The 13,939-nt window shown below is 38.0% G+C and overlaps 1 protein-coding gene across 6 annotated transcripts in view; it reads right to left on the reverse strand.

Annotated features, from left to right (window-relative positions):
• clcn2a (chloride channel, voltage-sensitive 2a) overlaps nucleotides 1-13,939 on the reverse strand; it is a 61,005-nt gene that overhangs the window by 41,947 nt on the left and 5,119 nt on the right. The window lies entirely within an intron of this gene.

The raw sequence follows: 13,939 nt of genomic DNA on the forward strand, positions 1-13,939 counted from the left end.
ATCCACACCCTCCTCTTCCTCCTCTGTTCCGTCTGCCTCGTTTCACACAACCTTTGCACCCCTTTGTCACTCATCCTAAACATCTACCCACCTGAAGCCATCGCCCGACACACAACGCCTAATCGCACCAAGTCATCGTCTTCATCAGCTTGGCACCCGTCCATCCTGGACAGCTTGATATATTAGTCTGGCCCAATTAAACTCACCCACCATTTTACTAACAGAGTGACATTTAACCTTAGCAACACAAACTGTCACATTCAATGAGCTTCTGCGACCAATCAAATCGCACGTCCGAAATGCAATGCTCCTATCACAGGTGAGCTCCTGGCCTCTCCTAGAAATTAGGAAAAGGGTTTAGGTGACAAGCTGTGAAAAACAAGGTTTACCCAACAGATGCTGCCTCATCACATCAAGCTCAACCCCACCAACACTTCAGAGCACACTCAGTCAATACAATAAGCCTCTAAAGTGTTCCCCTTCAGTATCCTAGCGGTCAAACAGACCTGCGGCATATTGACCAGGAAGGACGCTGCAGACGCCACATGCCTGCATCCCTGTCACTGAGCAGTTACTGGGCAAACGGGGCACGTTTTTCTGTTCTTTCACACAGTTTGTACTAGAAGACAGGTCTGGCAGTTCTGCTTTCACATGCAAAATCCCAGTTCAGTTACTGTTGTACAGTGTTGGGCACGTTACTTTAAAAAAGTAATTAGTTATAGTTACTAGTTACTTCTCACAAATAGTAACTGAGTTAGTAACTGAGTTACATCACTATAAAAGTAACTAATTACCAGGGAAAGTAACTATTGCGGTAAAAAAATCAAATGCCAATTAACTTGGATGCTCCCAATATTAAATATAAGTCTAAAAATAAATTATTATTTGTTTAAGTAGGCCTATGTTATGTTTTAAATTCATCTATTTGATTATGAAAAGTGAACAACATGAGTAAATAGGATACATCATAAGATGTGCAATATATCGGGAGACATGGAGTGGGTCAGACATGATTTTGACCACTTCATTAAGTTTTGTTTTGTAGAAAGCCTTTCTTTAAAGTGAATTCCGTTTTGTAAAAATTGTATCTTAATTTTAAATCAATGTTTCATCAACCAATTGTCTGGATTTAATAAATAAGAAGCAAATATAGCAGAAAATATAATCATGACATGGAGGCGCTGGCGCGATCACTTGCACGTGAACTAGAGCGCGTCTTATAGGCTAAATGAACCGAAACTGCGTGGCTGCTTGCCTCACAGACATGAGAAATCTATCTATAGAAAGCTTGAAATGTCTACTTTTAAGCGAAATAATTCAAAACGAAATAGGCTACTCTCTGATTATGTATTATTCTCTCTCTAAGCACGTCCACAGAGATGAGAGTCAGCAATGTCAACTTCATCTTTCCAGCCGACAAGGATTCAGAAAACATTAGTTTATTAATAAACAATTAAAATGTCTCCTTGCTGTTTTTGTCATATTCATAATCATTACTTTTGCCGGTTCTTTATGGCAAGCTTTATGCGTGCGCTTGAGTACTAGCCTATATTACGTAAACACTCATTATTATGGTTTATTTTCTCCAGTATTTAAGAAATCAAATTAATATAAATGTGATTAGTTAACTAATGGCTTAAATGAACTACTAGTCGACTAGAAAAAAACGTATTTCACATATTTTCGATCCAGCGTGTCACAAAGGGTATTCTGGTTTGAGCTTGTGCTCCGCTCGCATGCTCTGACACGCATACAGAGCATCGTACATTATTATCAGTTTAAAATTATAATTGTGTATGTCTAACCTGTACTATTTCTTTACAACAAAACGCTTTGCAGGTCTATCATCTCTACTCACACACCGATCATCATCAGTTAGCATGTGTCCCACCCCAACACACACCAGAGAAAAAACTTTGCAGGTCCTATGGCTGAGAGAGAGCTACTCGGATGAAAACCGCTTCAGTGAGCTCAATTATAGTAACGCAGCACTTTTTTGTCAGTAACGTTAACGGCGTTGTGATGGGGGAAAAAGTAATTCGTTTGATTACTCGTTACTGAAAAAAGTAATGCCGTTACTAACGCCGTTTATTTATAACTTTATATTTATAGCTCTTGCTTTTTGTCCTATCTATTAATACTTTGACGTGTATGATCACACCAATGTGATCAGAACGTTCAGTGCATCACGTGATGAACTGCTAAATTCAAATCTGCTTTCCCCCTTTAACTTGTGCTGAGCCAGAGACAGACTCCGCGTTTTTCATATAGGCTATCACAACTGTGCAGTACACACTAATGTTGATGGAAGTGGCAATAATCCTTTCAATTCAAACGTAACTTGACGACATGTTTTATTCACATCAAAAATGCATCATGTACATAATTATTAAGTTTACTCTGTTCTTCTCCCAGTTCACTGGCCACTTAATGTCATGTATTTCGGGAGAAGTGGGTGAATGTATGTGTTAACAATGTGATACATTCTAAAATTCTCACATGGTGAAAGTCATGGCGGGATCAACTAGAGGTCTGCATTAAGTAATATTACTTACTAAGTTTAACTAAGGTTAATTCAGGCACTCAAAAAAAAAAGAAAAAGATGAATTAAAAGCCCACACATACTTCATTTTCCCGGTTCCGCTCCCTCTCATGCACAGTTTAGTGCGGAATCCATTAAAAATGAACTCTATTAACTGTGAGCATGAACAGAGTGTGTTGGGCGTATGCAGAATATCTAGTGACACTTTCTTTTCAAGTGCAAAAAATATGTGCACTGTGTTGATGACAAAAATTACATGAAGGGGTCTGTTGGTGAGCCAGAGTGGAACTTGTATATGGGAAGTATACTTTTAGCTTAATAATTAATGATATTTGAAATACATTTTCTACGTGTGTAATTTTGCTGTTTGAACAGCAAAATAGTTTTTCAGTGTTACAAAGCACAAAGTCCAGTCCAAAGGACTCTCTATAGCAGTAAGCACTGTTTCTGAACTCCCTGAAATGCCTCAATTGTAATCTTGAGTTTTCTTCAAGGTATACGTCACAAAATCCCTCACTTAAATAATTCCAACCCGAACTCACGGCAATTCGTACGTATTTTACGAGGTGGCTAATTCGTACGAATTTGTACGACCTCACTCATACGAATTCGTACTTTTTTTTGCTAAATCGTACTTATTATATGGAGTTGCCAAATTCGTACGAATGACCTACCCCTAACCCTGCCCCTAAACTTATCCATCGCTGGGGTTTAGACAAATCGAATGAATTGGTACGAGTGAGGCCGTACGAATTCGTACAAATTAGCCACCTCGTAAAATACGTACGAATTGGTTGTGAGATAGCGCTGAATAATTCCCACCCAAGTCACCCTTATTCCTCGTCTGGTATCGTTTAACCCTCTACCGCATGGTGTTGCCATATGGCAACATACTCTTTGCGTTCATTTCATTGCCACTGTCTCTTGAAGAGAACATTCTCGGTTTTTTTTTTGTTGGTAAGAGAAGACCTTAGTTTAGCCAATGATGTGCTTTGGTTAAGTCACATGACATGCAATTTTTTTCTGTGGCGTGATTTCTGACAGACTGCTGTCTCTTTTCGGTAGTTGCTGAAAGCAAACTAAAACGTCAGTAACAAACAAGGACCCGCCCATGTCACATTCACAAAAAATTGGTAACATCATCTCAGGTAAGTTATGATGACATATTCACCACTCAAAAAAGTTTTTATGAAAATGGTTTTTGGTAAATCGATAAAATGTCTGTGTTGCCATATGGCAACACTGCAATAATGGAATGACATTATTGTGATAGGTTAGCTAGCTAGCAAAGGTCAGCTGCAGTCTGTTAAGCTGTAACAATAACAACATTAATGCTAGTGATATAATGCTGATTAGTCGTATGTTAAGGACTGCCATGGCATTTGTATTATGGATTAAATCAACATCGGAGACCTGCCTGCCCACTGCCACCACAGCCAGTACTACTGGCCCAGACCTACCACTGGCCTACCATGGTGTCTCAAAAAAGGCAGGTGCAAGTGGCTGTAAGTGTATTGTTAGGGTGAAGTGCACCAAATGTGATGTGTACCTGTGCCTCACCTCTTAAAAAATGCTTTTTGAAGTTTCGTACAGAAAAAAGGTGAGGTTTCAAGGATTATGGGGGGTTCATGTTCATAACCTTCCTCTCATAAGATTGCGTAATGTTGAATTTTCATGAACTGCAATGTTTTTGGTTTTATGTCAATGTTTTATGATACATGATGAACAGTATTATATTTGTTTTTAACTGTCTAAATTTGCACTTTAAGTAATATTCATGAAAAACGTAATGAAATTCAAAGAATATAAAGCATTATCCAGCAAAAGAGAATGGAATAAATAAAAGCACAAGATGTTGGAAAATATGTATAAAGGTGTTGTTTATAATTACTGCTAAAGCTTATAATAGCACCAACTGATTCAATACAAACAACATTTCTGAGGAAAAATTAACTATATCCACTTACACTTATTCTAAGTTATTTCCACTATTGTACGTTGTTGCCATAGGGCAACATATAATAAAGTACCTTAAAATAATATTTTTTTTCCCAAATTTTTTACAGCAAGTTAAGCCATTATAAGAAAAGAAAAAGTCAAATATTTTTTTCTATAGATTTATCATAATGCGTGCGGTAGAGGGTTAAAGCCCTTTGAAGCTGCACTGAAACTGTAATTTTGACCTTCAACCATTTGGAGAGACCATTGAAGTCCACTATAAGGAGAATAATCCTGGAATGTTTTCATCAAAAACCTTAATTTCTTTTCGACTGAAGAAAGAAGGACATGGACATCTTGGATGACATGGGGGTGAGTAAATTATCAGGAAAATTTTACTTGAAAGTGAACTAATCCTTTAATAGTGTGTTGAAACTCATGCTTATAAGGGGCATGACATTTCCGAAAACCTCAGAAGTGGTTGACCAATCACAACATACTGGTCCAGCCGACCAATCAGAGCACAATGCATTTTTCGGAAGGAGGGGCTCCATCAAGACACAAACTAAACATAAGCTGAATCTCATTTCAAAGGCTGCGTCCTCCGGAGGTCGCATTTGAAGGCTGTCTCATTTAAGAAAAGCCTTCAAATGTGACCTCCGGAGGATGCAGCCTCTGAAATGAGAGGCAGTTATAGTGTTACTGACAGAATGGGAAGAGAGGTGCTGCAACAATGTAAAATATGTGAAAAATAAGGTGTTTTTTTTTTAACATTCAAGCATGAAAACCTATTCTAGTAGACCCTAAAACAAAATCAAGACGTTAAAAAAGGGCATAATAGGGCATTCCTTTCTTGAAAATTGTATAAATGTTTTTTTTTTTTTTTTTTTTTTTTAAACCATATGAACCCTACATGAATACAAAGAGTGGATTTCTAAGAACTTGTAATGTGTTTTCCTCTTTATCAAGGACACTTATATGTCATTGACCTGTACATTTATTGGTACACAGCTAGCAAGTATGCTAATCAAACAGACCCACAGGCACACAAGCTCAAGGAATATTTCAGGTGGATATGAGTGGCCTGTGGCAAAGATCTCTCTGAAGGGTTTTGGAGTGTAAATGGAACCTTTTACCACTTCTGCCTCAGAGCCTTTAGCCAGCCGTCTGAGAGCATCAAGTGCCTTGTCCTGCGTCGCTAAGGCAGGTGCGGCGCTCCACTGCAGGTTGAATGGAATGTAATAGCCACTGCAATTAAATATGGCTGTACTGCAAAAATTTTGCTGTCCTTTTTGATTGTTGCTTGTCAGAATGTGCAATATAACCCCAAAGAGATCTTGCATGATGTCAACAGACTGTGTGACATCTTTTATGTCAACTTTACAATGTGCATCTTAGCTAAGACTTTGGTCATGATTGACAGGCATGACTGGGCATTTTACAGTCCCCATCACATTCTGACATCCGTATTGACACGCAAAATTGAAATGGGCTGCTCAAACCAAAGCCAAAGTGTCTGGAATCATTGACTAGGCTAAAGAAGACATTCTTCAAAGCAGATTCAACATAATTTTGAAAGAAGATAACTTGTATTTTAGAATACATGAAGATAAAAAGATAGAAGATAACAAGTCAGAAGATAACAAGTAATTTCAACCAAACATCTCTATTTCTCTCTGTCTCTTTTGGTCTGTATCCACACACACACACACACACACACACACACACAGACACACACACACAGACACACACACACAGACACACACACACACACACACAGAGATAATTTCCTCAATTGCTGTGCTTCATTCTTCATTAGATGGGTGTCATAAGAGAAGTCACACCAGAGAAATGTGACCCACATATTTTGACATTACCAGAACTCATTCAGAGATGCATCGCAATGGCAATTAGTCGGCCATCACTGAGCATGTCACATTAAGACTGCAGATTCTGCATTACAACTTATTTGTTTTTACAATCTACAAAAAAAATGTTTTAGATAGAAAATTACCAATGGCAAAATCCTAGAAAGTGTCTTCAGCTTAGCTAACTGTACAGTGAACGTGGGAAACAATAAGCACATGAACAAAGAATTAAAGCATGTATACACTGTAAAAATAATTTTCTTAAGTATTCATCTTGTTTTTCAGTAAAAATATACATCTAAACATCCTTTAAACAGGATGCATTTACTTGGGAGGCAAAATCAAGGATTGATTTCAGATATCTTTCAAGTACCTCACTAAACTTGGTTACATCTATGTTTGAAAACATTTTTCCTATGGGAAACCAAGTAAAAAGTAAAACTACGTTGTTTAAGGATGTTTAGGTATTTTATAGGTACAGATGTTGTATCCAAAGTAAGTGCATTCAAGGCACATACAACACATTTTGCTAGTATGTGTTTTCCTTGGGAATTGAACCCATGACCTTGGAGTTGTTAGAACCATGCTCTACCAGTTGAGTTAAGAACAAAACTTAAGATCAAAAACAAATGTTGATGCCATGACTTTATTTAAAATAATAAAAGGATTTGCAGTGTACATGAAAAACACTCGCCAGTGACGCCAATGTGAACTGCCGTTAAAAAGTTTGGGGTCAGTAAGATTTCTTCTATGCTTAAGCTGCATTTATTTGATTACAAATACAGCAAAATAACAGTAATATTGTCAAGTATTATTACAATTTAAATGAACTGTTTTCTATTTTAATATATATTAAAATGTAATTTATTTCTATGATGGCAAAGCTGAATGTCCAGTCTTGAGTCTCTTGACCTTCCTTCAGAAATCATTCTAATGTTCAAATTTGGTGCTCAAGCAACATTTCTTATTATTATCAATGTTGAAAACAGTTGTGCTGCTTAATATATTTCAGGATTCTTTTATGAAAAGAAAGTTCAAACAACAGCCATACCTGAAACATCTTCAGCAAAATTAAAAATGATTTTACTGTCACTTTTAATCAGTTTAAGGTGTCCTTGCTGAATAAAAGTATCAGTTTCTTTCAAAAACGACAAACGATCTTACTGACCCCAAAGTTTAGAAAGATACAAAGCTCTAGTTTTATTCTGTAGTCATAACAAGGTAGAAACTTCAAGTAAACCAAAACCTACCTCAGAGATATAATTTTCCAGATATTCTTGATAGGATGTTATCAAGCCTTTTTGTGGAAATTCCTTTCCCTTGTCAGGGTATTTGATGTCACATCTCTATGAGCAAAACAAGTTTTAGATCCTCCATGTCAAACCTTTTTTAATATATATAATGGAAAGCAAAGGATGTATTGGATTAGCATTTAACAGAGCCAAAAGATTCACAAAAACAACCTCTGTCAGCAACCAGAACTTCTCCTGTTTCCCCAAAACATCCCTTGCAAGAAAAAAATAAAATAAAAATGAAGGCACTGATCCCATTACACTAATGACTCTTCTGCAATCCACCACACCTGGTGTGGGCCGATTTGACATTGAGCCAGAATGAAGAATATTAAAGAAATGTGTAATATCTTTACCTGAGGTGTTCTATTACATTATAGTGTTTCAGGGCCAAATGGTGTTTCAGATGCTTGGATGGAGATCATGCGACTAAAAGCTGATGTGGGATTAAACTGCCTTCTTTAATCCATTTTGCAATCAAGTAGGTATGGCTGTCATTAGAGCTGTTGCCTTGCCTGCTTAAGGTTATTCATTGCTTCATTTGTGGAAAAAAAAAATCATAAATGAGGTAGTCAAATCATTGTGGCGAGTGATGAATAGCATATCTCTTCAGCATATTCATCTAAGAGCGTATGAACACTGCTGATCAATTTACATCCATGCATGACCAAACCGCAGGCAGTACCATTGGCTGTTAAAGACTTCCCACCCCTACATCTCTCTCTTGCCATGTTTGTTGGTAAAGTGTGAGGTCATTACCATCTTCCTGCTTTAGTAAATGCACTGTAAAGATCCTCTAGTGGTGCTAAAAGCATAATCACATGTCTGTGACTGCAAGCACCATGCTGGTGATGTGTGGGGAGGCTGATGTCACACTGTAGGACCTGTATCCTGAACACATCTACACTCTTTGATCTCATCGGTGGCCGAAATCCTCCTCGGCTTGATGGTGGAAACTGGCAAGCTATCTAAAAGCATCTGCTATTGCATATCCTCAATCTTGAAACACACCCTTAAAAGGTCAAAACCAGGGGTCACACAACTTCACTGCTCAATCTGAAGGGGAGTTTTAAGACACAGTTCACACAAAAATTAAAATCATCATTTACTTGAAATCTATCATACCAACCCATCTCATTCCATGGAACACAAAAGGAGATGTTAGGGAGAATTTTCAAGCTTTAAAATGAAATAATCCATGTGGCTTTTGCGTTATACTCAGAACCGTCGCAAGGGCTGTGCGAGGTGAGCGACTGCACAGGGCCTCACAAAATTTGACAAAGGTATCAAATTTGACAAAGGACTGTGGCCTAGGATTTAAAGGGATTTCAGAGAATAAAATAGTAAAAGAACTAGAATTAATTGTAATGATTTGCAAATAATAGCATACTTTTTATTTTAAAATAAGCACACATTCACTCTTAATCATATGCCTAATGTTTAATGTTAATGTTTCTTGTCTCGTCACATTCAAACAAATTACATGAAATCACATAAACTATATTTGTTAATTTCAAAATCATTGCTGACAGTCGTTTAACATTTCTATCATATAAAACAGTTTATTATGTTTAGCTAGCCTATACCTTACCTTGAACTCTTGCACCATTAAAACTGAAGCATTGCGCAGGAACACGCACTGTTAGACCGCCGAAGCGGACCACCCTAAAAATGTAACATTTTAAATTTTTGTCATCCTAACAACATGCAGAGCGGCACAGTGCAACAGAGCAGCATCAAGAATATCTAATATTGGTTACGTGTGTCCCCCTCAATGTCTACTGATATTGCATTAATGCAAACAGCATAGCGTAACAACAATATCATTCAAAAACGTTTTATTTAAGAGTAAAATCTCTCTCCATTACTAAAATTTCATACATAAAGGGTTAGTTCACCCAAAAATTAAAATAATGTCATTTATTACTCACCCTCATGTTGTTCCACACTCGTAAGACCTTCTTTCATCTTCGGAACACAAATTAAGATATTTTTGATGAAATCCTCAGTGAAGCCTCTATTGCCAGCAATGTCACTGAACCTCTCACGATCCAAAAAAGGTACTAAAGATATATTTAAAACAGTTCATGTGAGTACAGTGGTTCTACCTTAATATTATAAAGTGTCGAGAATACTTTTTGTGTGCCCAAAAAAAAAAAAAAAAAAAAGACTTTTCAACAATATCTAGTGATGGCCGATTTCAAAACACTGCTTCGAAGCTTTACGAATCTTTTGTTTTGAATCAGTGGTTCGGATCGCGTATCAAACTGCAACAAAGCTTCGTTTACTGAAATCACGTGACTTTGGCGCTCCAAACCACTGATTCAAAGCAAAAGATTTGTAAAGTTTCGAAGCTTCATGAAGCAGTGTTTAGAAATTGGCCATCACTAGATATTGTTGAAAAGTCGTTATTTTGTTTTTTTTGGTGCACAAAAAGTATTCTCGCCACTTTATAATATTAAGGTAGAGCCACTGTACTCACATGAACTGTTTCTTCTGGAATCTTGAGAGGTTCAGTGACATTGTTGGCAATAGTAGACTCACTGAGCCATTGGATTTCATCAAAAATATCTTCATCTGTGTTCCGAAGATGAACGAAGGTCTTATGGGTGTAGAACGACATGAGGGTAAGTAATAAATGACATTATTTTCATTTTTGGGTGAACTAACCCTTTAAAAACAATTATCCTTTCTATTTCAACCCTTTCGCACGCAAGTTTAAAATATTCTGTCTGAGTCCCCAGCGTGAGTTTTTCCAAGGCGACCGTTATTTAGAACATATCACTTTATTGTTTCCATGGTGACGCGTCATTGCTTGTCACATAACACACCTCAGCGCTGTATGATTGATGGTCTGCTTTTATTTCATTTTTCCTTTTTTAATCAAAATATTCACAACTTTGTTAACTATAGCATGAAATATTCTGATTGTCAAATATGAGCAAGTGGATGTGTTTTGCTGTTTAAACACCTTTATAATGATCGCGTTAGTTGAGATACATGCGCGATGGGCGCCGCCATGTTAGTTTGCGCCGCACAGAGAATCAGATCTGTTGGATTTACAACACGTGAATTCATCCACTTCTCCCGAAGTACATGAAAGTAAGTGAGTTGGTGAACTGGGAAAGAATAGAGTAAACTTTAAAGTTATTTTCACAATGTGTATCTGATATGAATAAAACGTGTTGTCTAATTATAATGAAAAGGAATGTTATTTCCGCTTCTATAGACATCAGTGTGTATTTTACAAACTCTAAATGTATTGTTTTGCTAGTACTTATGTGTATTTAAATGTCTGAAACCTAAAATAAACATTATGTGGTTGAAAACACTGCATATTTGTGATATGAAAAGCGCTGCGCGTGTCCGGCTCTGGTTTAGCGCCAGCTAAACCGGTGTGATCGTACGCTCCAGGGACCAGCCAAGGCTGATCACACCTGTGTGATCGTACGCGTCAAAGGGTTAAAAAAGACATTCCATTCCATAAGGCAGTAAAAATAAAGAAACAGCAAACATATCAAAGCAGCTGAATACCAACAAGCCTCTATAACGGAATAACTTTATCATTGCAGAGCTGCAATTTTAACCAATCTTATAGACACTGTCTAGACAAACCTCATTCTTTACATGATCGGGTGGGGGGAAAAAAAAAAAAGAAAAAAAAAAAAAAAAAAAAAGGTAGCATCCTTACTGACATCGTCTCCATCGATATTCTTTCACTGTCTGTTACAGGAATAATAATCACCAATATTTTATTAATTCTATTTGTTAAATACCCAATTTATAACGTAATTTTTCAACCTTTTCACCTCTGCATTACTACTTTACGTTTTCACTCTCACCCAACTAGCTTCTTTCCATCCATCTTCTTCTATGCATAGTTAACGTCATGCGCACTGTATTTTTGAAGGAACGGGAGAGCGAATTCACTTTCACTTATAGTGTATAGCCTAATTACAGATGTTAATTTTATTTTAACATGCTATTAGTGGTTAAAATGTGTTCATGTATATAAGATAAAATAGAAAAGCGTCCTAGCATATGCCTGCCACACTCTGCAAGCCCATGACTCGGGGTTGGGCTTCACGTCCACTAACTCGCACTGGGCCTTACACCATGTTCGCGACATCCCTGGTTATAATCCTCGTGTTCTGAAGCTGTATGACCATATAGGCGTAATTTTCAGATGGGACGGGTGGGACATGTCCCCACCACTTTTTGCCATGGTCGATATTGTCCCTACCGCTTTTTGAAACATCTTGTGGCACGGATGTATCTAATACAAAAGAAACATCTCTAGTTAGCAATTTGTTCGTTTGTGTTAAATAAGATTTGACGCTGGAATGTGTTGTTTTTGAAATCATGCTGAGTGCTTGCTGACAATGCCACTGTTTGGCACAAAAGAGTTCTGGCGCTCGTGCACACTGCGCAGTCTTCACACAGACAAGCGCTTCAAACTATCGCTTAACGCCATTACAGAGACTCTCTATTCGTTTCTGTGAAGTCACAAAACATAAACGTGTCAAATGGAATGACATGAGGGTGAGTAAATAATGACAAAACGTATCTGTCATCATTTGTCGCTTTTGGGTGCACTATTCCTTTAATTACCACTGCTTTTGTAGGCCTGACTAATGTCTTCTCTGACTTCTCTGGCCCTGTTTACACTAGTGCGTTTTCGTTTTAAAACGCATAAGTTTTGCTACAGTTACGCCTGTCGAACCTCGAAAACGCTGCAGACCCTGTTTTAGTTTGAAAATGCCAGAGTTGCATTTTAGTATAAACAGACTAAAATGGAGACTTTTGAAAATCAATGGCATGGCTGCCCACGTTTGCTCTGCGTATCCTTGACGACAGTGTAAACAATAACATGGAGACTGAACTGCAATCTTTGCTGGCTTTGTTGTAGTTTTAAGCAGCCATTTTGCAGTTAAATTTAGCATTTTTTTTAATACTGCAGCTGCCTACATGCGCAAGAGGCAACTGTTTACACTTGTACGGCATGCCCAGTGTGCATGAACAGTCATGTGACATGCGTTTTCAGTCGTGTAGTGTAGACGGAGATAGTTTCTGAAACGCTGTGAAAACGCTAGTGTAGAAGAGGATCGCTTTCGTTTTAAAACAATGTTTAACTAGTGTAAACAGAACCTCTGACCAGTTTCATCAGCAAACTCAATCCCTATTTTACTCAACCCATCTTTAGCAGTATCAATATTCCATCCTCTCAGACAAGTAAACAGTCACTCTTACGATTTTCAATGGAAATAATGTGCACCTGGTTTCCACCACTGCTTGCATCCAGACTGACACCTGTCTGTAATCTCTACTCAGCCCTTATCCAGTTCTCATATGTAAACCCCTGCTAGGGCTGCAGCATTTCAGCTAGAGATGCTGGATGGATTTTTGATGGATTGAATGCTGCCAATGATCAGACAGGGTGATAGCAGAGACTCTCCGGTCCATGCAGTTGGGGCACAGTGACACAGAGGAGTGATGTGTGCTAAAGCTAGGAGGAAAGTGTCCCCAGGCGTGCTATTTTTGCTGAGAGCTTTGTGGAAGCACATCTGGCTCTCTTGAGGAAGCAAAAAAGTAAGCTTCATGGTTCTTTTCCTTCTTCTAAACAATACAGCAAAGTCTTCCAAAGGTACCACCAGTGCAGATGAGAAGGTTTCGAAAGAAATAGATTCTTTGCGCTGGGGGGAAATAAATTGCAAATAGTGTGGGTATGTGCAATCGAGAGCTGCAAGATACAAAAGGCCACTAAAGAGCAGACTCACTGCACTTGTGATGCCCTTACCTGCAAGACCATTTAAAAGGCCCTTTGAAAAGATCATATCGCCAGTGCAATCACGAGTTTCAGTGCAAACATGAATCACTGAGCAAAGCCAGATTTCTTAAAACTGACAGTACTGAAAGCCATATTTGAGCATTTAGACTCGGAAAATGTGAGTCACACAAGCATAAGCATTGCAATATCCCTGGAGAAATACAATAAAGAGACAATAAAATACAGAGTGAGCTTGTGCATATACTGAAAAAAAAACAAACATGGCATGGAAAAGCACACATCACAGACTAATCCTCCTTTGGCCAAATGTGTCCAGACTCATGTCTGGCAGTGCAGCGAAGCACATCATGAGGACAGTAAATGATAAAGACATCAATCAGAATGAGGCCCAACCCCTGGTCAAAGGGAAAGGTGTTGAGAGAGGCAATGAAACCATAAGTCTCCAGCCACCATTTTGTATAGCGCTGTATTGATCCTCTCGCCGATAAGGAAAGCAGGGCCAGAAAAAAAT

The sequence above is a fragment of the Ctenopharyngodon idella genome, chromosome 2 (assembly GCF_019924925.1).
Source record: "Ctenopharyngodon idella isolate HZGC_01 chromosome 2, HZGC01, whole genome shotgun sequence".
In the NCBI taxonomy this organism is placed as follows: Eukaryota; Metazoa; Chordata; class Actinopteri; order Cypriniformes; family Xenocyprididae; genus Ctenopharyngodon; species Ctenopharyngodon idella.